Source organism: Ambystoma mexicanum, chromosome 1q, assembly GCF_040938575.1.
Source record: "Ambystoma mexicanum isolate Mex_15411 chromosome 1q, UKY_AmexF1_1, whole genome shotgun sequence".
NCBI lineage: Eukaryota > Metazoa > Chordata > Amphibia > Caudata > Ambystomatidae > Ambystoma > Ambystoma mexicanum.
Genome location: NC_090922.1, coordinates 1,056,209,091 through 1,056,236,611, shown reverse-complemented (window position 1 = coordinate 1,056,236,611; position 27,521 = coordinate 1,056,209,091).

Sequence of the window (27,521 nt, the reverse complement as noted above, 5' to 3'; positions counted from 1 at the left end):
GTAAAGCAATGTTCGTTGCAATGAGTCGAAGGATATTGGAGCGATCCCGAAACCCAGTCAACAGTAGGATTGTGAAGGGTTAACCATGCAAGACCAAGTATGATCTCGTACTGCGGAGCAGCAATAACATCGAAGACGATTTCTTCTGAATGGTTATTTGATAACGTCATCCGAACAGGTACCGTCTCCTGGGTTACCATACCAGAAGTTAACACAGATCCGTCCACGGTATTCACCGTTTCAGGTTTTTTTTTGTTTACTAGGGGTAAGGAACGGTTCTTGGCATAGGTGATGTCTATATAATTGCTGGTGGCGCCAGAATCAACCATGGCCTTGGAAACCACTTCTCGCTCATCACAATGTAACGTCACCTGTACTATTACAGGTGCATGTTTAGGAATGGTACTGGAGTCCGATGAAACACTCGACATAGGGACTCCTGCTAATGTCGAGTTTTGGCGTTTCCCGCACGCTTGACGGGTTTTTTAGGACATGTTGCCAAGAAATGCTCGGAAGAACCACAATACATACATAAGTGGTTTTTTCTTCGGTTCTCCCGTTCTGTATTGGACAATCGGCCTCTCACGGCGCCTATTTGCATGGGTTCAGGGTCGTTAGAGATGACTGCTGGTGTCTCTGACCGCCCCGAGACTGGCATGAAGGGCTTTTTCTCTCCCTTTCGAGCATTCCTTCGGGCGTCGATTTGTAGAACCAAATCAAGCAGCTCTGGGAAACCCGTAGGAACCACAGGAACAGTAGATAAGGCGTCTTTCAGTTCTTCAGAAAGGCCCTTGTAAAAAACAGCCGTTTTCTTGCTGTCAGGCCATTGGGTTTCCGCCGTCAGTTGATTAAACCGGGCGACGTAAGACATAAGGGGTTGGCTGCCTTGTTGTAGGTTAAGCAACTCCAAATCTGTGGCTTGAGTAGAGTAACGCATGTCAAAGACTTTACTCATAGCAGTCAAGAGATCGTCACAATCGTACAACAAAGGGCTATTAGTTTCCAACAAAGGGTTAGCCCAAGCAGCAGCCGTGCCCCCTAAATGGGAAAGCACGAAGGCTGCTTTTGTGGTTAGGTCAGGAAAAGACGTAGGACGGCAAAGGAAATGGAGTCGGCACTGGTTTACAAAGGTTCTGTAGGTTTTGGGATCACCCGTGAACCTTTCTGGAGGGGCCAAGGGAAACTGAGTGGGCATAACCACGTTAATAGTCTCCTGTGGGGGTGCCGTAGTCCCAGATCCGGATGCGGTAGCCATCGGCGCTTGTGTTCCCTGAGGACTACCATGTAGGGCGTCTTGCATAACGTCCATACGGTGCCGTAACATGTCCTGTGCAGTAACCATTTCGTTTCTCAAATCGTGGATCAACTGTGTCAAAACAGTTAAAGGATCCGTACCCTCCATGGCTTCTGATTCTGTCAGAATGCACCAAAGTATCAACCGAAAAGGATACAATATTCAAAAGGATACAGGAGGTAGGGTCTTCCGGATCCCTGTTCACCCGACTTGATAGTCGTGAAGTCAACAAAGACCTTCCAAATGATACAACCCTCTGACTGATAAAACAGGCAGAGCGATGGATCACTGGAAAGGGCGTGGGTAAGGTATAGTAATCCAGCCTAGGACAAATTAAAGTATCATGAATAACTGCTCCAACCTGAGTATGATGAGTTAGATAATGACAGGAATGATCACACTGACCTGTATCTCTGGGTAGAACAATCCAGAAGTCTCTTGATGGATTTGAAATGAAGAACAAAACGACAGGGAAGGGAAAATTAGTAAGGGAGACTTATCCCGGACGGAACGAGGCTCACGCTAGATACGGGTTGAATTCACCACAGGATAGCGTCCAAAGTTCAGTTCAAAGTCTCTTCCAATAATCCTTGAAAGGCTTCCTTCCCACTTGGGAATCAATCCTTCTGTTAATTCCACAGATGCAGGAGTTAGAAGAAAAATAGTGTTTGAAGACAACGTGAGCGTGTGGATTTACACGCGGGCAGGAATCGCGCAGCCTGGGCCAGCCGCGTGTGAAGACAACGTGCGCGTGTGGATTTACACGCGGGCAGGGTTCGCGCAGCCTTGGCCAGCCGCACTTGAAGACGAAGAGCGCGTGTGGATTTTACACGCGGGCAGGATTCACGCAGCCTGGGCCGGCCGCACTTGAAGACAAAGAGCGCGTGTGGATGTTACACGCGGGCAGGATTTACGCAGCCTTGGCTAGCCGCGTATGAAGACAAAGAGCGCGTGTGGACTTTACACGCGGGCAGGATTCACGCAGCCTGGGCCGGCCGCACTTGAAGACGAAGAGCGCGTGTGGCTGTTTACACGCGGGCAGGTTTTACGCAGCCTTGGCCAGCCGCGTATGAAGACAAAGAGCGCGTGTGGACTTTACACGCGGGCAGGATTCACGCAGCCTGGGCCGGCCGCACTTGAAGACGAAGAGCGTGTGTGGATGTTACACGCGGGCAGGTTTTACGCAGCCTTGGCCAGCCGCGTATGAAGACAAAGAGCGCGTGTGGATTTTACACGCGGGCAGGATTCACGCAGCCTGGGCCGGCCGCACTTGAAGACGAAGAGCGCGTGTGGAAAAGCACGCGAAGGGATAGCTCCAGGAATCAGCGTGTGGCGGAACACACGCTATCGAAGACCCAAAAGTAGCTGTAGGAATATACCAGGATGTAGATCAGAGGTTCAGCTACACGACGCCAATAGAGACGATCAGAAGCAGCGAGTGAAGTTTCTACGCTGCTTAAATACGTGATACCGTAGTTCATGTGACGGAGCAAAAGTCACGTGAAGTTAGCGACGTGAAAAGTGTAAACGTCGTTTTCCCGGTAACGTATCGAATAGCCTCCATTTGGAGTAGAACGGTCTAGCTGTTCTATGAGCGTAGCGTCCAGCATGCATGACACCGCCAGGTGATAATATGAATCCCAAGAATTCAACTTCAGTTACGTTGAAACCACATTTTTCCAACTTAGCGAAAAGTTTGTGTTGACGCAATCTTTCGAGGACCATTTTCACGTGTTTCCGATGTTCAGATTCCGATGAAGAATAAACGAGGATGTCGTCAATGTAAACAACAACACACACATCTATGAGCTCTCTGAGGACATCGTTCATAAAATATTGAAAGGCGGCCAGGGCATTGCAAAGTCCGAAGGGCATGACCTGATATTCAAATAGTCCATACTTGGTGCGGAAGGCCGTCTTCCATTCATCGCCCTCTTTTACTCGTACCAAGTGGTAAGCTCCTCTAAGATCCAGCTTTGTATATATGCATGCTTTTCTGACTTGGTCCAGGAGTTCAGGGATCAAAGGTAACGGATATCTATTCTTAACGGTGATCTGGTTCAGGGAGCGATAATCTATACAAGTTCTAAGGTCTCCTTCCTTTTTTGGAACGAAGAACAAAGCTGAAGAAGCAGGGGACTTGGAAGGACGAATAAACCCATTTGCCAGGTATTGATCCAGGTATTGTCGAAGGTGAAGGTTCTCAGGCTCGGTGAGGGCATAAATTCTACTACAAGGAGGAGTAGATCCAGGTATCAGGTCTATCTGGCAGTCATAAGACCTATGAGGAGGTAGAGAGTTAGCCTGATCCTTCCGGAAAACATCTTGGTATTCTAGGTATTCGGGAGGTAACTGGGGAGTCTCTGAAGAAATTGCTGCCAGTGCAACACCAGGTGGAGGGTGACAAGTAGAGACACATTCTGGAAACTGGACCGTTCTTGCTCGCCAATCGATCAGAGGATTGTGTTTCTCTAACCAAGGTATTCCTAGAATAATCTGAAACTGAGGGGCCTTGATCACATCGAACACGATCTTCTCATGGTGTCCATCTTGACTTACTAGCGTCACCTCTTGAGTGGTATGCGTTACTGGCCCGGAGGCTATCTCCGTACCATCCACCGTAGTAATGACGTCCTTTACAGCCTTGGGACAAAGAGTTAGATTCATCCTCAAAACCATTTCATGATCCACATAATTGCCGATGGCACCGCTGTCGACGTAAGCTTCAATTGCATGTAATCGATCCGGATTATCAGGGCTAATGAGGACCATAGGTATCACGAAATGCGAGGTCACGGAACTGGTTTTCACGCTCGGCAAGAGGACCTCTATTCTTGTCGGGCGAGGTCGTTTCCCTGCTCAGAGTTTGTAACTTTGGTAACTGCAGCTCCTACTGCCTTCTTGGCAGGTTTCACCGGACAGTCTCGAAGAAAGTGCCCTGAGTTTCCGCAATAGAGGCATAATTGCAACTGTTTTCTCCTTTCCCGCTCCTTTTGTGTTAGAGGACCTTTCAGACCCCCTATTTGCATGGGTTCCCCGGGGTCTACTCCTTTGGAAGGAGTTGGCGGTTTGGAAAATACTCGAGCATCAAACTTGGAACGATCGGCCTTCCTGTTCTGCAGTCTGTGATCTATTTGAACGACTAAGTCTATATAGTCCGAACAATCTTGTGGGGGATTCACTACTTGGGCTAACACATCTTTGAGCTCTCCACGTAGACCTCTATAAAACAGCGTAATCCTTTTGTCCTCAGGCCCTTGAGTTTCCACTATCAGTCTGTTGAAAGACGCAATATAAGCCAAAAGGTCTTGATTACCTTGTCGCAACGAAAGAAGCTCATTGTCCAAGGCCTGCCCCTGTGAATGTCTTGTGAACAGTTTTTCCATACTGAGCTGAAAAGCTTGAAAATCATGGAGGACCGGATCATCTTGATTTACTAGAGGGATCGACCAGTCTGCCGCATTGCCACTAAGGTACGAAAGCACGAAAGCTACTTTAGCTTGATCAGTTGGAAAGGCTGCTGGCCGGCATAAGAAATGCAACCGGCACTGATTGATAAATACTGCAAACCTCTTTGGGTCACCAGAAAATCGTTCGGGCGGAGCCAGAGGTACATTCCCAGGTAGGTTGATCTGCACTGGATTCATAGAGGATGTAGAAGGAAGATTTCCCCCAGATGCGGGTAACGGGGTCTGTCCGGCTTGTGACTGTAGCAATTGTCTAGCGAGATCATCTGTTCGCTCCTTGGAAATAATCAGTTCCCTTCTTAGAGCGTTCGTTTCCTGATGGGCTGCATGCACTTCTGCCCTTAGTTCCCCAAGTAACTGGGCTAGCTGGTCGGTATCCGAGGTTTCCATAGCGCCTGGACGGGAGTTTTGTGGTAGGCTTTGCGTTCTGTAACGCTCACCTGATTCCCGTAGAGGCGCCGGTCTTGAGTGGGCGTATACCGTATTTGCAAAGGTGATGTGTAACACACGGCTGGCTCTTTGGGCTGGACCTCTGTGCACTGTATGTCTGACTTGAAGGGTAAGATGTCTGCAGATAGAAAATATGGGATTAAGGAACTTGACTTCAGAGGACTGCTGTCCGTCGTTTACTGCACGAACGGTAAGTTTCGAGTAATTCTAATGTCTTTAAAGTCTTTAGTAATGATGTTTCTTGTTTTGCAGGGTTCCGGCGATGGCGGATGACGGGCTGAAGTGAGTTGAAGATGGAGCCCGTGTGATGAATAGAAGCGCCTGGAAGCACGTAAGTAAGCGCTTGTTGCCTGCTTCACAATGCGCTCTAACTGTCTTTTTATTTTGCAGGTACAAGTTCGGAGCGGCTGCAGGGTGCCGGAATACCCACTGGGTTAGATGTGGAAAGGAGTAATGGCACGTGAGTATTAAAGTTCCCCAATGTCTTTAAACGCACCTTGTTTTGTCTTTCAGATGCGGGATGCAGCGCCGAAGGCCTCCGGAGCGTGCGAGGAGTTGGTAAGCTTTTGTCTTTCAGATGCCGGAATGCAGTGTGAAGACCTCCGGAGCGCACGAAGAGTAGGTAAGCCTTTGCCTTTCAGATGCCGGAATGCAGCGCGAGGCGTTGGTGACAGCCGATGGACCAGGTAAGTGAAGAGCTGTCACTGAAGACCGTAATGCTAACCTGTTCTTTCTTGTCTTTATAGGTGTTGCTGAAGACTGGATTCAGGATGGTAAGCCTTTTTCCTTAGGCCCAGGATCAGATGCAGAAGACACGATGAGCGTTCTGCTGCAGAGGATGCAGAATAACGCAAAGCAAGATTCATCCATCGGGTGTGGTTTAAATAGCCTCCTGTAGTGCTTAGGTGTCTCCTTCCACAGCCACGCCTAGGTAAGAAAAGAGTTCCTGCTTTCCAGAAGAGTTCCAGTGTTCTGAATCTAGGGAGTGGCTCCTGCCCCACCCAACAGGAAAAGTAGTTCCAAACAGAAGAGGATCAGAGGCTCAACTGGCAGGCAAGTAAGCAGCATGGTCTGCTGCAGGTAAGTCCACCCAAGCATTATGAGCCCGGCGCTTCCAGCGCTGGGACTGGGCATATTTATGAGCCTGGTGCCACTGGCGCCAGGACTGGGTCCAAAAGGTCCCAATTGGGACTGGTTGGCACTCGGAACCTGGGTTATGGATCTGCTTCCAAGGGAGTTGGGAAAACCCTGACCTTTTGGAAGCAGAGATCATGACAGTTCCAGTGCAGTGGCGCTAGGAGTTGGAAGAAGCGGAAACGGGAGGAGGCACAGGGGGACGAAGGTACAGTGAGAAGGAAATAGTCAGCGGAGCGAAGGGAATGGGAGGGGGAGTAGAAAGAGAGAAGGGAGGAGCGATAAGGGGGAGCGAGACCATGGAGAGATTTGAAGACAAGGCAAGGAAAGTGAAATATAAGTTGGGAGTGAAATGGAAGCCAGCCAACGTAAGAGAGGGAGGTAGAGATGGAGTCACAGAAGTAAGGAGACAAAGAGTACAAACAGCAGAGTGGTAGATGGATTTGAGGGGGGCAAGGTGAGAAGTAGGTAGTCCAAAGAGTAGGGATGAGCAATAGAAGAGGCGGGAGAAGTTGAGGGAGGAGATTAAGAGTTTGGTAGCATGGAAGGTGAGAGAGGGACGGAATTTTTCGAATATTGAAGAGGTGGTAGTGACAGGTGCGAGAAGTGAGAAAAATATGTTGGGAGAATGAGAGAGAGGAGTCAAAGTGAATGCCTAAATTACGAGCATGGTGAGAGATAGGGAGAATAGAGGGAGGAAAGTGAATGAATGGGGAGGCGAGCGAGGGGGAAGAGAGTTGGAGGGAAAGAATATGACTTCGGTCTTGTCAGTGTTAAGGGAGACATCCAGTTCTTTATGGCAGTAAGGCAGGGAGAGAGTTTTTGGTGAAGGTCAGTTGAGAAGGAGGAGAAAGAGAGAAAGAGTTGAGTGTTGTTGGCATAGAAATGGTGGGAGATGCCAAACGAGGAGATAACAGGGGCAAGGAGGGAGGTGTAAAGAGAGAAGAGGAAAGGACCAAGCACCGAACATCTGGGTTACGCCGTATTCAAGAGGATCGGTAGGAGAGGACCGGCCACCCCAGGAGACAGTAAAGGAGTGGTAAGAGAGGTAATAGGATAGACAGTTGAGAACAGAGCCTTTGAACTGAAAGGAGGAAAGAGTGTTGAGAAGGAGGGGATGATCAACAGTGTTAAAGGCAGCGGAGAGATCGAGGAGAATAAGGATAGAGGATTGCTTGGAATGGCGAGCAGAGAGGAGGGAGTTAAGGATATAGGTGAGAGCAGTTTCAGTAGAATGTTTGGGACGGAATCCAGATTGGGAGGGTGGTAGGAGAGAGAAATTAGTGACAAAGGATGAGAGCTGAGAGTAGGCGAGGCGCTCGAGAAGCTTGGAGAGGAATGGGAGAAGAGAGATAGGTCGGAAATTAGAGGTGAGAAGGGGATCAGCAGAAGGTTTCTTCAGAATTGGGATGATAGTAGCATGCTTGAAAGCAGAGGGAAAGGTTGCTGAGGAGAGACAGATATTGAAGAAGGAGGTGAGGTAGGGGATAAGAAGAGGGTAAATCTTTTGGGATGAGAAGGGAAGGGAGAGGGTCAGTTGGGGCAGACGTGGGATGGGCTTTGGAGGGAGGGTGGAGACTTCGGAAGGGGAGACAGGTGAGAAGATGGACATGCAGGATGAGGGAGGTGGGAGGAGAAGAGGCGAAATCTGAGGAGGAGTGGATTTTTTGATGAAGGGTAAGAATCTTGGAGGAGAAGAAGTTAGCGAAGTCAGAAGGAGAGAGTGTAGAATTGGAGGAGGATCAGGAGTGGGGGGAGAGAGAAGTTGAGAGAGAGTTTAGAAGATACGGCGAGGGTGAGTGTCTTGAGATTGGAGTAGGTTAGGGTAGTAGGAGGATTTAGCCAAGGCAAGACAAGAGTCATAGAGTGCGTGGTAAGAGAAGTAGGAGGTTTGGTTGGAAAGCGAGGGAGTTTTGAGCCAGAGATGTCAGAGAAGACGCCACAGAGAGAGGAGTTGAGGAGTGAGCCAAGGTTGAGAGGGTTTCCGGGTTGGGCGGAAAGAGATAAAGGGGGTAAAGTTGATCAAGGGAGGAGGAAATAGAAGAGGAAAGGGAGGATAGAGCATCATTTGCTGATAATAAGGAGAAGTCTTGGAGAGAGGGAAGAGGGGGGACGATAGATGATCAGGAAGGAAATAGGGTTGTAAAGGAATTCAAACGAAGGGAAAGAAGGGAGAGATGGTAAGGAGGAAGAGGAGATGTACTTGGAGTGGTAGAGGAGCCCTGCTTATGGCTGTAGAGTGGGAGACAGAGAAATCTGTGTTTCTCCCTGCTCTGTGCCAAAGCAGCCCTTCTAATAGCTCCAGTGAGTTTGGCCTAGTGTCTCCTCACCTGACCCCCACATCAGCAAGGTGAGCTGGAGAGTCTGCTGAGGCAATCTCCTCCCTTGGTGTCACTGACACCTTTTATAACAGGATGGTGTGTCCAGACTGTATTCTGGGAATAAGTGAACCAACCTAGATTTGGTATTGTGGTGGCTCAGAACCAAGATAAAGTTCTGCCAGTTGGTGTGAGATCGACCCTGTGTTGGAACGAACAGTGTAAGAGCATTCTAACAGTCAAGAGTTCAGTTCTGAGGAACTGAAGGGATACACAGGTAAAGCCAGTTTCGGATTCTGCATGGACACTAGAGCTCTGTGTTTTTTGTTTATTAAAATGATTCAGTTTGATTTAAAACTTTACATTGTACATCCTAAGAAATTACTTTTTTTTATTTTTAAAAGGGCAATCACGAATAAATGAAGTCTCTTCAATTAATCAATTAAAAAACATTATACATAGATCTGCTTCTTCCTTGTATTTCATATCACCATATTCTTGTTCTTATTCTTGCTTTCCAGTACTAAGGCTCATGATTGTGTCCCATAATTGTATTACTCTATAAATGAGCGCATTATTGTTACCTAGTACTATCTGTGCCCAGCGTTCATCTCTATCCATTTGTGTAGCTTCTTGCGGAAGCATATTTGCAAATAGTTCTCTTTTATCTATCACAGCCGGGCATTCCATAACAGTGTTTCTCTTTGCTCCAGCTGTTAGCAAAATCTACAAAAGGCTTCTTCAGGTATGCCAGTTTTCATAAGAAATTCCTATGTAGGGAGTACATTCAATCTTAGTCTTAAAAACGTGTCCCTCATCTGCCGATCTGGGAACAGTAGCAAGTGGTGTGGTAATTTATTCAATGTTCTCACTTCAATTTTTGATTTAATATCCAACTTATATTGTGCTTATTGGTTATAGTGTTAATCCAACCCTTACATTGGATTTACTTCTTTACCTCCTGCGGTCGGTTGATTAGCATTTCTTTATTTGTTTCTGTGTTCTGAAGTAGTGGTGCGCATGTTTCTTTCCATACCTTTATTGCAGCGTTGTTTGATGAAGTCGGTTTATCATGAAGGATATCGATTGGAGGGATGTCATCCCCACGACAGAAGCACACTCTTCACTAAGAGGTAACACCTTAGTGGATCAGCTCTATACTGAAAGGTTGCTGTTATGATCTCTCTGCAGGGTATGGTAACATATCTCTGTCAGTCTGTGCTGAAGAGGACACAGCAGTTTCGGCCTTTTCAGAGCCCTACCTAAGTGTATGGACTTCTGGATTGGTGGCTGCAACTGACACCTGTCAACTGACCTTATCCCCTTTTCTAAATGGGAAAAAATTGATCTCAGCAATGCATGTCTGGATGACATGGCAGATTCAACCCCCACTTGGAAGTAACTGGGTCTGACTCAAGAGACTGGGTGCCAGGACCTTCATCAGGCCAACTTGTTCAGAAAGACAGCCAAGTGTCAAACTGAACAGGAACCATTGGCCTTCCTCATGCATGACGTTGGTGTATGTGGGGTTCAAGATGAAACCTCTTGTCAGTGAAGTACTTCATGTACAGGCATCCCCCACTACCCAAAGCCAAGTGAGGACTTTCCTGGGCCTCACTGGGAAATACAGGAGCCAAGTGGCAGCCTACAGAAATATAGCTGCCCCTCCGACTACCCTCACTACTCACAAGGGTCCGAATGAGTTCTTATGGACCCCTGAGTGTGAGAAGGCCTTCACTTGCCTGAAATGATCCCTAGGTCAGGCTCCTGGTTTATGGGCACCTGATTGGAAGAGACCTTTCTTAGTGCAGACAGATGCCTATGATACTGGAATAGTTGGCAAACATTCACAGCGTAATGATTGAGGTGAGGAAAATCCTATATGTCCTACATGTCTAATCAGCTACCAGTTTAGAAGTGGAAAATTCAGTTGGCCCCAGGAGGAGAAGAGTTGTTTTTCCATTGTATGGTGCCTTAGGAAGTTGCGGTCTACCTCCATGGGACTCATTTCATTGCATATGCTAATCAGTCCTAACAACTTCTCATACTTCAGGGTCACCGAACTTGTTTCAGTTGAGTTGCATCCCACTCTTCACACCATATATGAGACAGGCATGGTATCAAGAGAGACACAGGCTCAAAGTATTTGTTTTAAAACCTTTATTTACTGCTCCTGGGTTGGTGTAAGGTCTGACTGGCCCTAACTCTAAAGGGATAGTTCTCTTAACTGATGTTTCTAATGGTCGTTGTCGTATTGTCCAAAATAAAAGTCTGTCTGTGTCTATACCTATGCTTGGCCTCACTCTTTACAAAAATGTGAAATGAAGTCTTTTGAAAAGGAAAATAGTGGTTCAACCAGAAAATATGGGAAAACAAGTTAGTTTCAGGTGCTGTTCTCACCAGGTGCAATTTGGTCAATGTCACAAAAATCAGCTCAATCAACAGGGCTGTTCATAAAACCTTGCCCCTCCCTTTGCAAGAGACAGTGAGACAGATACAACAACTGCAGCATCCGAAATCCCAGCTCAACAATGAATGCCCGGAGAGCTAGTGTATGTACAGAGTTTTGTGCAGAAATGGAACTCACTGAGATTCCATGGACCCTATAAGGTGATATATTGTACCCACCTGGCTGTAAAGGTAAAGGGATTAAGGTACTGGATCCACCTCTCAGATGTCAGGAAGGCACAGCACACAACAGGGTAGCACCAGAAGCACTGAATAACGATGAGAGAAATGCTGCAGTACCTTAAAAGGATTACTGGACATATGAAACACAAGGCAACTATGTAAATATGAAGAGTAACATGAAATCTCAAAAGTTAGTATGTATTGAATATAGGAAGTACTCTATCGCTCTATATATCTCTATGGGCCTCATTACAAGTTTGCCAGTCCGGTAACTATGGTAACGGTAATCTTGCCGGCACCATAGTTACCGGACCGGCAATCTACGAGTTCTGCTCGCTGGTGCCTTTGGCCACCAGGTCTGACCTGGCAGACAGACCGGCACCAGCGAGCAGAGCATGTCGGATGCACCGCCAGGATTGTAATACCCCAGTAATTGCCCATTCTGGGGTGCCGGAAACATTCACAAGTTCAGCAGCAGCCTGCTGGTTTAACCGGCAAGGCTACCGCAAACTTGTAATGATGCCCTATGTCCCTCTATAGTTCACTCTCTTGCTCACTTGTCTTATCTCACGCACTGCTCTTTTACCCTCATGCCTAATCCTGTCTATAAACCTCATTAATGCGTGCCCCGTTTCATTCTTTTTTATAGGTGCAAGGATGTTGGAGTTCACACCACTAAATAAATAATAAAAATGATGAGTTAAATAGCAGTAGGAATAGGATAAGCTCTACTAGAGCATATAGTTATGACTGTGGTGTTAATTTTGTTGCAATAGTGTTTCCAATAGTAATGATTGTTTAAGGAATATATTGGGGGCATCTTTTATCTCAGGGGCCCATATAAAAGAAGGGGGAGGGGGTTAAACTAACATGGAATAACAAAGCGCTTTTCAACCTCACGATTCTGTATAAAAATATAACAAGTGTGACTCCAGAGCCCGGAATATTTATGAATAATTAAACTGAAAATGTATCCGATGCAGAAAAAGTCATGTTGCCGCCCCTACCATGTTTACAGTTCTGTAAGATACCTCACAACCTAACATAATGTCTACCTCAAGGCTTTATGAAATGTATACTATGCTCCCCACTACTGCCCCTCATATAATACCAAGTTCCTCCCCAACTTTGGCATACTGGCAGTCAAATACAGATACCAATGTAAACATAAATGCTGGTATTTTTTCAATGTCCCGTTTGCAACCCCTAAATGTACAGAAATCGTCATGCACCAGAGATAGACTGTGTAAAAGGTCAATAAGGAAACAACAATCTCTCCTGCATAACAGTGGAAGGGACAGGCAGACACGTCAGTACAAGTATGATGCCTATCATGGATTGGGGTTAGACAAAGTAGAGGACCTCCTGGATCCTGGCCAGTTGAACAAGTGGATATGAGTGCCTCAGGGAGCAGAACAACCAATGATAGTTGCTATGAGTGTTCCTTGATACTGCATGCATCTGGGACGCCCAAGGTTCTAGTTCCCCAAGAGGCCCCTTTAGTAGAAGCACACTGTCTTCAGTATGGCATTCAGTCGGGTCCCCTTGTGGCTTGGCATTATAACAAAGATGATGATCACAATCATCGTGTTCTTCCTGCTGATCTTCTGTGCGTGGTTCTGATGCTGTGCAAAAACTGTTTCTGGTAGTGCGATGATGATGTTGACCATTGGCAACAGAAATATTAATAACAAGATGCCTCAGAATACTAAGGAAGCACATGTGCAAACTGGTGAAAATGATGCGCCCCAATACTGCATGGTGGCCATATACCACAAAGGGGATGAGGTAGATAATTACCACCATACTACTATCAAACAGCCTCAAGATCATGAGAATTATAGGGAGGTGTGGGTTTACCTGGATGGGGATGGGGGATGTCTTTACATGACATGCACTCCTGAAGAATATGCACAACGCGGGGAAGGTTTAAGGAGAGTGTGTAGAGCATGGATGCCCATAAAAAGTACCTCTGCCTGGGACAAAGCAGTAAAAAGAGATGAGGAATGTAGAAATACTGGGGGAGGGTATTTGTTACTTTAGAAGTAAGAAAAGGGGAGAATGTTGGGGAGGAGGGGGTCCTATCCCACCCCCGCTAACCATTACCACGGTAAATAGATCACGCGCAAGCCAAGGGGGGAGAGATACCCACCCCTACGGCATGATGTCTTATTTGTTTTTTATTAATGTTTTATTGGTTAAACCATTTAAACCGTTAACATTTTTCCACAATCACTTTAAGTTTCAGTCTCGTCTCCTCAAAAGAAAGATTGTTATTTACTGATCTAATGGATTGTTCTCCTTGGCCATTTAAACAGAAAGGTAGTATGAGCCCTTTACTTCCCTCACTCCTCCAGTCCTAATTTCAGGGATTCCACAAATTTTAGAGCGTCAATTGTTCTGCCAACCTTTTCAACTGTCAATAGTCTCTCCCAATATTCCTCCTCCATTTCTGGTGAAATCTTGAGAGTATAGCTCCCCATTGCCATCTGGCGTTTCAGTGCCAGGGCCGGGCAGGTTAGCATAATGTGTCTAATAGACGCTAATTGATCTTTGTTTTCACAGTGTCCGCAATATGCTTTTGATTTTTCTAATTGCTTTCTCCTCCATTTGGCCTCTCTAGAGTTCCAGATATTCAGTCTATATCTCAATAGAAGGTCTCGATAATGGCTTGATGGAAACTTCTTTAAATATGGTGGAAGAATATTCAATGCTTTTCGTTCCCATATGATGTTATGACACTGGTTTCTTGCCAGTTTCTTTTTTTGTGTTTCTTCCCAGTCTTTTTCCAAGATCGTTCTTTTTGCCTTGTCCAGGTTGTGTTTCAGTGTATCCTCAGAGATATTAAACTGTTCTAGCATGACTTTGCATTTTATTTTCCAGCATTGGAGTATTGTATCCCTAAGTAATGGCCCTGACTGGGCTAATATTTCACATGGTTGAGGTGGTTTATCAAGGATACATTTGCGGTAGAGCGATAGAGTTTTCCACAGCACTATCGACACCAAAGATTGGAGCCTTAATTCAGATCTTATAAGCTCAATCGGCAGTGAGCTTGGGAGGCATAGGATTTTTTGCCAGAAGTAGGCCTTGCAGATGTTCCATACTTCCCAGCTCAGGGCTAGCAAGGCCTCAGCTCCATACGTGATTAAAGCTGACACCTTTTGTTTGTAAAAAATTACAATGGGTGTCAAGGAGAACTTTCCATACTTCCGATTTATGGTCAGACCTTGATTGGTTAAAGTCTTTAGTTTTTACCGCATCAAAGTATAGTGGCCTTCTTCATTACAATTTTTGTTTATCCTTAGACCAAGATACAATATTACGTTCAACACTTCCAGTTTTTGTATGTTCTCTAACCACCAGGCATGATTTTCCATTGCCCCTCTTTTACCACGGCTGGACTTCATTATTAGGACCATTGATTTCTTGATGTTAATTTTCATATCATTTTCTTTTAGGTACTTATTAAAGACCTCTATCCTTCGCTGTAGCTCGATGGGCGTTTGGTCCGTGAATACCGCATCATCAGCATACAGCATCCATGGCACTTCCGTCCCATTGATCTTAGGGGCAAATGCATGGGTCTGTTCTTGCGGGTTCTTCATGTCTGACATGTATATAACGAAAAGGAAGGGGGCCAAGGCACATCCCTGCTTGATTCCACGGGATGTTCCGATCTTTCTTGTCACCCCTCCATTTGCTGTAGTTTGGACCTGTATCGTGGTATAGGTGTACAGGGCTTGGATGGCTTCTAAAAGGTATACCGGGCATCCCCATTTTTCCATCTTTTGCCACAGGCGTTCCCTGTTTATCCCATCGAACACTAATTCGAGATCAATAAAGGCTAAATAGATGGCTTTTTTTTCTTCCAGGGCGTTTGCTTTCATGAGATTGATTAGGAATAAATGTAAAGTTGTTCCTACTCCACTGATAAAAGCAGTTTGTCTCTCATCCAGGATTTTTGCCTGGCTCACCCATTTTTTTAGGTCTCTTAACAAGATGGACGTAAATAGTTTGTCTATGGAATCCATCAGCGCTATTGGTCTATAATTCCTGGGGTTTCCCCTGTCTCCTTTTTTAAAGATTGGTACAATATAAGCCTCTTTCCAAGTGGATGGGATTTGTCTTGATCGTCTTATTTGCTGAAATAATGCATAAATTAAGTCTGACCATTCCTCGCAGCTGTCTTTCAGCATCTTATTCGAAATGCCATCTGGGCCCGCTGCCCTAGAGGCATTTAGTATTTTTTTATCATCATTACAATGTCCTCTCTGTCGAATTCTAGGGCCCAGGGAGTTTCATCAGGGGTCTTCTCTGTTGCCTTTTTCTTAATTTTCCCCTCAAATAGCGAGGTGTAGTGTTTGACCCAATGTTCCTCCGAAACTTGGTTTACACCTACTGCCGATTGGTTAAGGTCTCTATTATTAATTATGTCCCACGTGCTTCTAGCATTATTAGCTGACACTGCAGCTAACATTTTCTCTGCATCACCTTGAGCCCTCATAAATCGAGTTGAGCGGAGTCAGTTTTTATATGTTTGTCGACACTACATCCATTGTTCGTCTTTATTACTGGCGTTAGCCTTTTTAATGTGTGTCAGCTCAGCTCTATATTTTTCCTTCTAGCCACTAGGAGTTCGTCATATGCATTTTTCTTTGAATGGTTTTCACTTTATTTGAATCGTACTTGACCTCAAACGCTTTCAGCAGCCATTTATATTCGACCACATCCTCACCATTCCCTGTAGAATTTTTATATTTTTGCACCAGTTGTGTAATTGACTGTGTTTTAATCCTTAATCTATTTCTTCCCAAGGAGACTCCTATTTCCATCGTTTGTTTTCTCTTTAGTAGTAATCTCATTTTCCAAGCAAGTTCTGTTTCCAACAGGCTATGGTCGCCGTTTTAATGTTTCTTAATTGTGAAGGAGTTTATCCATTCCAGTGTATTAGCACCTACAAAACAGTAGTCTACGCAAGCTCCGGCTTTCCCACAATGCCATGTGTTGGCTCCTGTCAGGTCGCTTCTCGTCTGGCTATTTAACATCCTCATATCTCGAATTCGCATTTCCTCCATCCATTTTTGTTCTTTCCCTACTAGATGTTCCGTCTTTTTGATCTTCTCCTCCATGTCCAGCAATTTGATGTTTAGATCTCCACTAAGGAGTATCAGCTGTTCTTGGGACTCCATCATTGACTTGTTGATGGCGTTCATGATGTCTTTTAAATAGCCTTCCAAGTTGGGCATATTTTCCCTCCAGTAGGTATTTATCACTAGCAGTTTAGACGGCCCATTTTGTCCCTCTGAATGGAGTGCTATTTTTAATACTTGGATGTGGGGATTAGGAATGTGGTGTTCCAGAACTTGCAGGGTACTAGCTAATTTTTTTAGAATCATAAGGCCCTCATATAGTCTTCCTTTAGGCCCCTTTCTGGCCAGGTTAATGTACACTTCGTATCCCTCGCAGACTGATGAGTCCTGCAACCAGGATTCCTGGATGGAAATGAGGTCATATTTGCCCAATAAATTACTGTACTTAGTAAAGAAATGCCTAAAGCCTCTAGTGTTCCATGAGGCACAGTAGACATTTCTTTGGGTCTCCTCCTCAATCTATTGTTTTTTCTTTATGTTTAATGTACTTGCCATCCATGTTCAGTTATTGGGGATAATTTTCCCTTCCTTTGAGTTGGATTTACTTTTCATCATATTCCCTGAGTTATCCACAGTAAACCTCAGGGTTTTCATTTGCTCCATGCTTTTTTTTTCTTTAAAAGGGTTTTTCCTCTGAATTTTCGATTGGTCTTTTGCCTTTTCACCCCCTGCGATCGGTTTAGATTTTTCAGTCAGTTTCTTGTCCTTGTCATTTATTTCTCTTTATGCTTTTTGCACCTCCTTGTGTTCATTTGTATCCTTATTTGTTTCTTTTGGATTCTAGTCGAAAACCCTTTTTTCTCAGGATATCACTGGCCTCCAGCAATTTGTGCTTTATCCTATTGGAGTTTAGATGTAAAATAACTTGGTCCATGCACCTTTCTTCGATTTTTATGTCCTCAGATGTTATTGTGCGTAAAGTTGAGGTTTGCTTGAAAAGGGTCACTACATAGCTCCTATTTAGCATTGCCCGTCTTGGGCCTTTTGATGTTGTTTCAAGCTTTAGGAAGCAGCCTTTTGATGGCCTTGCTCTTTTTGGACTCCGGGGAGGGGAGACTTCGGTCTGGTCATCTTCCACTTTCTCCTCCTCATTTTTTTTCAATTTTAATTTTGGCTGGTGCTTGTTTGGCTCTGTTTGAGCTTTTCTTACTTTAATGTCCTGCCACTTCCTTTTTTGTTCCAGAGTTTTAAACGGAGTGGAATCGCTTTGCAGTTCCCGGTGGGAAGCTTTCTGGATAGGTATTGTCGTTTTATCTAGTTTCATTGACGTCTTTATAAGTTTCCCTCTTTGGGAATTCAATGTCTTAGGATCTTTGGGTAGGGCTCCCATGTCTGCAGTTTCCCAGTTATCTATGGTTTGCCAATCAGAAAGGCTGATGCTGCCCCATTCCTCCTCTTCGCTGTTTTTGTCTATTATTTCAATGAGGTCACTAAGGTCTGCAGATTGCTCCATCTCTTCCTGAGCCTCCTCTTCAACTTCCCTGGTGTTTTTGGTTCCATTTGTCCTATGGTCTTCCAAAGCACCCAGCTTGCTGAATAGCATTTCCCATCGGGGCTTCTAGGCAGCGTTCTTAAATTCCTCAGGAAGGCTCTGGAGCCATTTACTTTTCGTTTTAGGGTTTTGTCTTTTGTTTTTTATGCCTTTTCTATTTTTTTTTGGTACCACTTTTCCCTCTTGTCGTTCCTGGCTGTTTGAAGTGCCGTTTGCGAAAATTGCAAAGTTTGTTCGGTCCGGTTTGAGCACGGGCTCACCTCTTTCTTCAGCCTTCTTTTGTGGGGAGATCAAGATTACATCATCTAGGGGTTTGCCTGTTTGATCCGGTTGAGTGCCTTTTCCTTGTTTCAATTTCATTGGGCCCTTTCCCGCCTTTATGTTGCCTCCCGGCAGGTCTAACTCATTATTTTTTTTTGCAAAGATTTCTCATCCATTTGCAGTCTTCAAGGGCTGCCTCCATCAGTAGTGATTTATGATTTGCGTCTTTTGTCGTTAAATCACTAAGGCGGTTTTGGCAGAGGAGCGTTTGTTCTGCTTCCTTATTCACTCGTAGGTCTAATCTCTGCAAGGAGGATTCCATTAGCAAATTTGCCTCTTTGATTTGTACGTTGGTACAAGTTACTTCTTTTAGAGAATCTTTTATCACCTCGTAGAGTTTTAAGAATGGGGCGAGTGTGATGTTTAAAGACGCCATGATCACTTTTTGGATATGTTCAGTATCCTTAGGTCTTTCAATTTTGCAGGCTTCAGTGATTATTTGTGAAATTTGCTCTTCAGTCATCACCCCATGGAGCGACCTTTCTTCTCCTACAGCCATTGTTTGGGTCGTTTTCATTGATGTTTGTTTTTCATAAGGCTTAGTCGGATTTTTTTCTCCATGGACTTTATCATCCAGAGCATCCTCTTTTTGCTTGTTCTTTATCTAGTGCTGCCATTTTCTCATTTTAAAGGAAGCTTTTCCTTTTCTCTCTTTCAATTTTCCCCATTAGGATTGTTATATCTTGCATGATTTTATTCGCTTATCTTGAGTTACTCAAATTGGCTGCGGGCGTCTTTTCACTTTCGTTTGCTCTGGGGCTTCCCGATGGTATAGGGTTCTCAGCCAGCATCTGGGTTGGTCCATCACACCATCCCTCTTTAGGCTCTGCCCTGGTCTTTTACTGGTGTAGATATTGAAGCAGTGTGTTTCCTTGGGTTAGATTGTCTTCCTTATAAGGCAGGAAGATGTCCATCCCTGTGGGTTCAAATTGGTGAAGGTTTTTCCCCCTTACGGGGAAGGAGTCTTGCAGGGCTTTTTCTAAATGGCCTAGATCAGCCTTATCCCAGGGATCAGTGTTTTCCCATAAGGCCTCTGAAGCAGAGGTAGAGCAAGGGGGTTGTTCAACCAGGGTCTTTGCTCCTTTGGGGCTGTCCGTAGGTCAATTAGAGTCCTTCTCAGAGGTGTTAATCGGAGAAGGCCTCCCCTCCTTATTTGGAGTGGTCTGGTTGGCGTCCTTACCATTTTTTTAATTATGACCCTCCTCCTGGACACTATCACCCTTATCAGTGAGTTGGAGCGATCCTCGAGGGTTCAGATCGAGACAGACATCTTCATCTGGTCTAGTTTTTTCTGTTTGATCACAATGGTCTTTCTCAGTGACTTTTGACGGCCTATCTAGAATGTTTCAAAGGTCTCACATGGTTTCTCCATAATTTGTCCAAAGGAGGTATCCTGCTCTTTCATAGGGGGGGCCTATCTGACCCACCGTTCCCCCCAGGTGGCTGATACCTTGGTCACCCTGGTTTTCGCTGCCCAACCGCTCAAAAGCGCTTTGGGTTCGACCAGCGTCCAAAAGTGAGTGACTAGTACTCTCCATTAAACCTGAGGAGGTCGGAACACTTAGGGGGTCAAACGGTTTTAAGGCAGGGTTTACTTTGTCCTCTAATTCCAAGGGTATACATGGAGTTTTTTCAGTAATCATGTCCGATCCCACTGAGAGGCTCTTTCGCTTTTTGGGGTTGAATGGCAGGCGTGTCTGTTTAAGCACAGGCAGGTCTTTTTGCACCACTCTGGGTAAATGGTCAGAATCAGCCTCTACTTCTGGGAGAGAGGTAAATCTTTGCCTTACCTATAGACGAGTTCTTAAAACCGCTGTCGGTGTTTCCACTGGTAGCGCCTTCATTTCGTCGTGCAGCTCCTCTTAGAAGGTCTAGGTCAAAATGATAGGGATCTGATTTCCACTAGCCCCCGTCGTGCTGATAGTGCAGTGCCAAAGCCACAGCAAGCAGCCAAACAGCACAACAGCAGGTAGTCCTGTATGAAAACACCCTTTGCGCACACGGGTTTAGCACCGCAAGGGTGCCTGGGATGGTGTTTTACTGGCATACTTCCTGCAAGGCAGGGCCTGGAGCAAGAGGGGGAGGGGCTTTACAGCGCAACGGCGCTTCTCCTTCCTTCTCCTTCCACACTCGATTTCTAACGATAACCTCCTGCTGGAAAGACTGCTGATCCCACGCAGCCACAGCACAACAGCAGGTAGTCATGTATGAAAATGCCCTTTGCGCGCACAGGCTTAGTGCCGCAAGGGTGCTTGGGAGGGTGTTTTACTGGCACACTTCCTGCAAGGCGGGGCCCAGAGCAAGAGGGGGTGGGGCTTTGCAGCGCGACGGCGCTTCTCCTTCCTTCTCCTTCAACACTCGATTTCTAACGATAACCTCCTGCTGGAAAGACTGCTGATCCCACGCAGCTACAGCACAACAGCAGGTAGTCCTGTATGAAAATGCCCTCTGCGCACAGGGGCTTAGCATAGAGATTTACACGCATAGTGAAGCCCACAGCCCTGGCAACAGATGCCATTCTGTATTAGAGCAGATGCCATCTTTTTACTAGGCCCAAAAATCCTCCCTCTATAAACTCAGCTCTCCCTTCATCGGCAACTTGCACAGAGAGCCCAAGATACCACCACCCCCCTCTCTGCCAGCTCCTCGCGAGCCTTGGTCTCACGAAAGTCCAGCCATTTTTTGTTGCAATTGTTTAGTATCACTTCCACAGAGTGTGCTCTCTGCCGAGCGTGAGACCAGAGCAGGTCCCAGCTCAAGTGCCCATCCATCCCCACTAAACTGCCCATTCCCTCTCAGCCCCCACCCCACCAGGCCAGGGCCCACCAGTCCTCGAAACTGCACTCTCTTTCATGGTGATACCCATCTGACCCCCTTACATTGACCATTCCAGAACACCCACCATAGACTTAATCCCTTGCAGCAGTATATTGATACGAATCCCAAAACATGTCTGTCCAAATCATGAGGTATCAGTGAACATAAATAGTAGATCAAAACCCCCAGGGGGAGACACCTGGGAGCGGGACCCCAGAATCAATGAATCCCTGAATGTAGAGGTCAGAATGCCAATATATTAGCCCACCTTTTATGAATACCACCTTGAAGCAAGGATTTTATGTTTGCCATTATTCCCATATTATTAGTTCCTGTTGTTAAGCTTAGACAGTTAGGCTTGTGTTACATTTGGCGTGACTTTCACAGAGGAGATGAGCCCAGCAGACCCACTTGCCACAACATCGACTGGGAAGCAGCAGACAATTGCAGCCTGACATCCCCTGTAGAGCAGGCTGTGCCATATGGGCCAACCAATCCACACTATGATTTTGTTCTGTACTGAATTATGTCACTTATGACGCGATTTTGACTTATAATAATGTTCTGTCCATGAAATTTGTGGGAGAGCGCTCTCGGGCAGCAGAATACTTTGCTTTATAAACTTTATATAAAGTTTGTTATCCTTGCAACTTATCTCCTGGTCTATATCTCTGACGGTGTGTGTTATTCTTATTTGTGTACATTGTGAGAATGCGTGTTTTGATGCCCACCTTCAGAACCTTCGATAGTACCCAATTAACCCTAGAAAAGATCTTAAATCGTTATTAGTCTTGGGCATTGGGGACTCTAAAACAGATTTAAACTTTTTCCTCTTCAGGTTGAATACTGCCATTTCCAACAAAGTACCCTAGGTATTTTATGGCAGGTAGGGCTAACTTGCATTTTCTCAGGTTGGCTATAAAACCAGCTTTTCGTAAGGCTCTTATCACAGTATATAGATGTTATAAGTGGTCTTCCCAGGTTGAACTGTGGATTACAATGTTGTTGACCTATGCCCGGCAAAACTCTGCATGAGTTTGGAGAATCTTATCCATCAACTTTTGGAAAGTTGCTGGGGCACCTTGCAATCCAAAGGGTAAGACTTTTATCTGATATCGACCTAGCGAGTGGCAAAAGTGGTCTTTTCTTTATCTGTTCCATGTAGGGGAACTTGCCAGTACCCTTTGGTTAAGTCGAGAGTGGACAAATAGATGGCAGTACCCAATTTGTCAATGAGATCGTCAATATGAGTCGTTGGGCAGGCGTAGAAAGGCTGAGATATTATTCACCTTTTGGAAGTCTATACAGAACCTCCAATTTTTGTCTGGCTTCTCCACTAACACAACGGGGAGGAGCAGCGACCGGCAGGTTGCTCCATTTTGTTGCCTGAATCATTGGCTCTACTTCATTTCTGACAATATTTCTACGGGCTTCAGGTAGTTGATATGCTTTGAGATGTACTACCTTGCCTGCCAGCCTCTTCACAGAACACATCAGGGGATTGCTCTAGCAATTCAAGAAGATCTTTTTGTTGTGTCTCAGTGATATCAGAGGGAATTAGAGTATTGTTGTTCAACTCCTCCAGTATTAGACAAGATAACACTGTGGCATTAGACTCAGAGATGTTCTCCTTCCACTCTTTTAAGGTTTTTATGTGGTAAATATGCATCTATAGCGACGGTCTGACTGGGAGATCTCATAATTGCAGGGGCCTGTCCTGTCCACATATGACCGATGCCATTTAGAAATAAGCTGGTTATGGGGTAGGGAGAAGCACAAAGACACGTTTCCCAATGGAAAAAGACCTAAGTGACACCTTTTTATCAGAGGACACTTTCTGGTGACTTTGGGCTTTAGCAAGGTGATCTTGAACCAGAGATTGAATGATTGCCATATGTTCTTCATTCCGAGAGGCTGTCTGGGCCAGTGGTACTGGAGCTTCTTCCCTTTCTTCCCATGTTTCTCAAAGCATATCTAAAACATCCCTGGCTTCTCACCCATACAATAGTTCGAATGGTGAGAACTTAGTGGAGGCTTGAGGTGTTTTTCTTATGGAAAACTGATCCCACAGAATAATCTGATCCCAATCGGTTCCATCCTTGTCAACCAGCTTTTTAGGAATGGTCTTAAGGGTCCTATTAAACTGTTAAATGGATCTGTCCATTTAGGGGTAGTAAACCAATATCATCAAGGGGGTTATATGAAGTAGCTCTTTTGCTTCCACTATGAGCTTACCCATAAAGGTGGTACCCTGGTCCATTAAAATGTTCTTAGGGAAGCCCACTCGAGAGAAGAAGGCAATTAAATGCTTGCATATCTGTTGGGTGGTGTTATTACGCAGATGACATGCCTCCGGGTATTGGGTGGCATAGTCAAGTATCACCAACAAATATTTGTTCCCTAGCTTAGATTTTTTTAGGGGGCCACTGATGTCCATTGCAATCATCAAAAATGACACTTTGATGACGGGTAATGGATTTAAGGGGGCTGGTGGTGGTAAATGAGTACTGGTATGCTGACACATTTCATAGGTTTGAGTGAAATGTTTTGTGTTGAAATGTATCCCTGGCCAATAGAACGTGTTGGTCAAGTGCGCCTTAGTCTTGGCTTGACCTAGATGTCCTCCTATGATATGTGCAATCTCAAGCACTATCCGTTTGTATTCTTGGCATCCCTTCAGAAGTAACATCCGTTCTATACAGGAGTGCTTTCTTTAAAAAGAAAAATGGCCCTCCTCCCTTAGACTCAGGTGGAACCTGTAGGAAGGCTTCAGCGAGTAAAGGATCATTCCACTGACCAAAAGACAACTCAGGGAGCATGTCATACCATTTGTCATGGATGGCTGGGCTTTGGGTAGAACTAGGTTGAGCATCAGCTTCCTCAAAGCCTAGTTCCCCTCTTTCAGTGACATCTTTCTCAGTCTCTTCTCTGGGCATAGGCAACATCACCCTTTCACGCATTGCCTGGGCTATTTTGACTCCTGCCTTCTGAAAGGCCTCCTCTTAATGGTTCTGGAGGTGTAACTTCACATCCCCTATAAAATCAGGGTTGAAATCCCTGGCCATAACATTGATGCCAAAATTTCACACAAGTCCTGATTTGGGCACCAACCTGATGTATGTTTCAGGGAGGTGGAATAAGAACAAGATCAGTAGGAATACGTCTTTCTTTTGGCGAGATGGTTTCTGTTCAGCTACTACAAATATCAAACCCAACAGACCCTTTAGTGCCCACTGTGGGGTTGGAAGCTCTACAACTTAACTTCTGTTAGGAAAGACTTCTCTTTACTGCACTTTTCCTTCCCTCTTTATGGAACCCCCAAAACTTTTCCTTTTATTTTCAAATATGACCTGTACTTTCAGCAGTGCAGTGAAGCCTTACGCTTCACTGCACTGGACTTTGCTCATATGTTATGGGGCAATTGGAATGTCCTTCAGGATGTCAGTACTGGGAAACATTGTTTCCCTTAGTTGTGTTACTGTATTACTACTTTTGGTTACTTTTGTATCACTTGTGGTAACTTGTTATCATTGTGCACACAGCAGCTTATACTGCAGTACAATGAGGTGCATTTTTGTTTTGCCCTAGACAGCTCTCACCTGCCTTTTAGGATAAGAAGAGGACCCTTACACGCATTCTTCAGAGATCCTGGAAAAACCTGAAGGAGCCAAGGAACTCAGAGGATTTTTGGTTACTCTCTGTGTGCTAAAATTATAGGCTGGTGGCAGCAGTGACTTTTCCCCACTTATGTGGGATTTTTGTTTTAGCTTTACTGCGTTTACCGCGTTTACTGTGTTTACCGCATTTGGCTATTAACTGTGGTTACTGGTCAAACATGGCCATGCCACGAGATTGTTTGCCTGTTCTTTTGCAATCTTGTTCTATAGCCTTCTTCCTGGCCTCAGAGGCAAGGAAAATCCTTGTAAGGACTTCCAGTGCCCGGGAAAGCAGAAGCTTTTGGCAGGCTACTGGAGGGCTGTGTGTGTTTGCTGGCAGGATGTGGGCTGGGTCTGTCTGACTCCAATCCACAAACTGGTTCAGTGTGTCTAAGTGGTATGCATGAATGTTCCCACCATTGGTCCTGATTGGACCATTCCTGAGGTGTGTGTGTGGGCTAGTCCTACTATCGGCTAGCAGGAGTTTCAGCTCTCACCTGCCTTTTAGGATAAGAAGAGGACCCTTACACGCATTCTTCAGAGATCCTGGAAAAACCTGAAGGAGCCAAGTATCCTATCCAGCTGTGAGACCCACAAAGAGACCTGAGACCTGACTGAAGGAGGCCTGGCAAACAACTTCTGCTGCTGTCCTGGAGGAGCCCTATCCTGCTCTTTACCTTTAGTAGTCCTGCGATGGAGCTACAACCCTTAGAGTGGAGGGACCATCCATTTCTGATATCTGCTCAGTGCATTGCTAATGGAAGCCTTCAGAAGAGCCCTGGAACCGTCCTGTGGCTGACCAGCTTCGTTTTTTCTCTACCTTGCCGAGTTTTGGCCTGAAACATGGGGGGTCCTAAGCTGGCCATGCACAACTACCTCCTGCGCGATATCGGCATCCTAGCATCAAGTGGACCCGAAATAGAATGGAAAGTCTACCAGTGGCTGCTGAGTCCTTTTGCGTCGCTTTGTGCATTGACCACCATCCGAAAATTGCTTACCTGACCTGAGTCTAGAGCCCGAGAGGGATTCTGCATCGAGTTTTTCTGCATTCTTCAATCGGGAGTCCTTGCAACAGTAAAAGACACCAACAGGAGATCAACTCGAAACTGCAACCCCTAGGAATCAAGGACTGCGCCTTTCAGCAGGAAAAGCAACATCGGACAATCTTCCTTTGTTCTGCCAAGTCGGGGATGAATCGGAGTAAGGGGGGTATGTTATAGAGTTTATAACCTACCCCTATACTCCCATTATAAGTAAACTGGCTTATAATACAGCTTATTTCGAACACTTTGGGCTTTGCCATAGCTTGCGCAAGACATCTGACTGTTGGGGCTATTTTTGGGCACTAGTCTACTTTGAACCCTAACCCTAAGAACCCTTCACTGGACCCCAGGGACCATACCTTCTTTTTTTCCTGCATCCTAAGTTCGGTGGAACTGTATTCTGAACTATTGGGCACAAGGCCCCAGGCAATTTAGGGCTCGACAAATTTAGATAGGGATCATCTCTGTGGACCTTTTTGAGCATAATACTTACTAACCTTGCCTTTGCAGGAGTGTCTGATTTGTAGTATGCCTTATAACCAAGTTAATGTATATATGTATTTAGTTTGATAGTGTTGTGTGAAACATCTATCTGCTTTTCTATAGTGTGATTTGGCCATAATTAAATAACTGTATTTTTATACATCCTGTAATCTGTGATTCCCATTGTGTGACCACATTGTGGCCCCTTTACAAGCTTAAGCTGAAGAACTTAGCCGAGACTGCCTGTTACTGCTACCTAAACTGGTTTGGCTACAGCTTCCCAGAGTTGTTCCTGTCACAATATAGGTTGTCCTTCTATACATCTGTCCACCAGGCCAGAGTATAGAAAATCAGTCCGAACAAATAGGTGGCAGTGGTGGGCTGACCCTTTCCACATAACATCTGGGTGTTTTGTGAAAAGGATCTGTATTGGGTACCACAGTGTAGATCGTGTGTGGTATCTCCAGATAATACTTTAAAAGAACACTATAATTTTGGATTACCTTGTAGATAAAAGTCACCTATTATACTAAATATAATTGAGACAATCACTTTACCACTATGAGTGTCTCAAAAGTGGATCAGTTGAAAAAATAGGGTGCTGAGAGTGCTGAGAGGGGCTTGACAGTCTCTGGCACAAATGCTGAGTTAGTTGTCATAATTCTGGACTTTGAGAAAAACGAGGTTGTGCCTAACTTGACAAATGGTCCTGATAGTGGAGCTATAGTGGATAGTGGAGCTGGGGATGGGCCCAGCATCAGAAATGTAATTGCTGCAGTGGCTAGTATTGAGGATGAAGAGGAGGGATGTGTGTCCTCTGGACTTCTGGCTGTGACCTCCGCAAATGCTGAGGCATTGTTCAATTTTGGAAAACCACACACTTAGGCTCAAAGAGGAAGAGCTTGAGTTTGAAATGGCCAAACTGGAAATTGAGAGGGTTGAAAGGCAGAAGGACAAGGGTCACCAGCTGGAGCTTTCCAAGATTCAGGCTTCACAAGGTTCTTCCAGAGGATCTGGAGATGGTTCTGGGTCCTCTTCACATCCTAGGTTTCCAAAGGATCTCTTGAGTATGTATGAAGAGATGAATTAAATCATTGACTGGCTTGTAACTTTTGAGTATGCATGTGAGGTACAAAGAGTGAGTGATGCTGACAGGATTGCATGGTTGATAAGCAGGCTGCCCCATTCTGGCTGCTGTGCCTTTATGGAAATGTCCAAGGCTGATAGCTTAGACTTTGTGTAACTAAAGCAATCTCTTATCC